The sequence below is a fragment of the Mastomys coucha genome, unplaced genomic scaffold (assembly GCF_008632895.1).
Source record: "Mastomys coucha isolate ucsf_1 unplaced genomic scaffold, UCSF_Mcou_1 pScaffold1, whole genome shotgun sequence".
NCBI classification, from domain to species: Eukaryota; Metazoa; Chordata; class Mammalia; order Rodentia; family Muridae; genus Mastomys; species Mastomys coucha.
In genome coordinates this window covers 57,879,734-57,881,568 of record NW_022196891.1, presented here as the reverse complement: position 1 = coordinate 57,881,568, position 1,835 = coordinate 57,879,734, and the positions used below count along the sequence as shown (strand labels likewise).

General features: G+C 31.2%; 1 protein-coding gene across 7 annotated transcripts in view; it reads left to right on the top strand.

The window, feature by feature from the left end:
• The window catches only part of Rabgap1l (RAB GTPase activating protein 1 like), a 723,114-nt gene that overhangs the window by 343,069 nt on the left and 378,210 nt on the right, over window positions 1-1,835 (top strand). The window lies entirely within an intron of this gene.

Below are 1,835 nucleotides of genomic sequence, written 5' to 3'. Positions count from 1 at the left end.
GTTCATTTAAGAAAATACTAGTAGTGATATATTATTTTTAAGTATACAGCTAATATGTTTGGAGTTATATTTATATTGAGAAAAATGTATTTTCACTATTGGTGTAGATGAGCATCTACATAAGACTTAAATCGATTGTTGTTTTATATCAAACAACTTTTATAATACTTATTTTTATTTTTATAGTATTTTATAAATTTTAAGGAATACAACAAAAATATATTGTAGGTATTGAAGGAGGGGTCTATGGGAGGAGCGGTGGTACAAAAGGGGAACAAGAATGTGATTCAATTCTATTTAATTAAAATATGTTTTTAAATGTTAACAAATTCAGATAAATTGAAATCATGTAACTTTTCTGATAATGCAATAAAAGTTTAAAAAAAAGGAAAAAAATAAAAGGAAAAAATGTATTATGCAAATTAATATAAACTGATGGCCATTAAAAACAGGCCAAAGATTGTTGTCTTGTAAGATTTAAGTTACGGTTTTTAAATTTATATTTTATGTAACACCTAAGTCACCTGATACTTGCCTTTTAGCTATGGAAAATAGGAAGGAAAGTCAGAGATTCAAAGGAAAAAGAAAGGTGGTTCCATGGAATGATTTTTTTTTTCTCTCCTGGGTTTTGGCTGTCTAATTTCATTTGGCTTCAGGCTTCTCCTTTAGCTCTCAAAATGTATAGAGGCTTTTAGGAATCTAAGTAGCAAGGCTTTTACACAGCCCAAGGTAACTTTTACTTCCATTAATCTTTATTGGTATACTGCTCAATGCATCACATTTAAACCATACTGTAAGGTATTTTATTTTGTTTTGTTTTCCCTAGGAAAATAAGTCTTCTTTCTCATTCCTCCTGTCACAGTATATTGAGAGAAAAAGCCTTTAGCAGAAGAGACAACCACATTAATTTAACATGATGTCAACAGTAGTTTAACACAGAGTATGAGGTTTATTGGAGCCCTACCTCCTGGCCTCTGAAAATTCAAAATGGGGTAGAATGTACACAAAAAAATATTGTTAACAGTCCTCTAGGAGAACCTCACCAGTGTTTTTGCTATGGAAATGAAGTGTCACATAGCAAATATAGTAGCTTAAACAGTGTCTTTGTATTATGCTTGAGAAACTACTGTTAAAAAGAAAATAAGCTCAGATTTTATGATCACTTTGATCACTGACATAAGTATATTGGTTTGATTCTTGAATATGTTGTATCCTAGTCTGCACTGTTGGTTTAGAGGACACAAGGCTTGATGTTATCTGGAGGAGGGCTCAGAAATGCAACTTACTTTTAGAATATTACCAGTATTCCAGGTATACAGGAGAATTTAGGAAGTAGATTTACATTGTCACTCTTAAAATGCATTTCATTGTTTTATGTTATTTGGTTTTGTTTGAGCACCTAGTGAGGGTTTGAGTTTGTGGACTGGAGCCTTAAACAGTTTTTGAGGAATACTTCTTTATTGACAAGAATTAATTTTTTCATGTATGGGTGAATTATGCCAAAATGATGTAAAAATATTTTTAGGTAGTGTATTTCTTCCAGAACAAAATGTATACTAACCTAAGTTTCATCTTCTTCATTACCACACAACAAGAAAATACTTTGTGCTTTTGTTTTTTTCATTTGAAATGTAACATGATATATTTGGAAAGAACATGGATTTTATGTTAGACTTGAGTTTCATTATGGGCTGTTATCTGTCACGTCTGCTGTCATGTCGGACAGGAGCCTTTTCCATGAGGGTCTAAATGGTCTTTCATCAGCCCACAGACTCCTTTCTTAAGTATATTTTTAATATTGCAACTAAGGAATTCTTTAAAACCTTTTATTATTT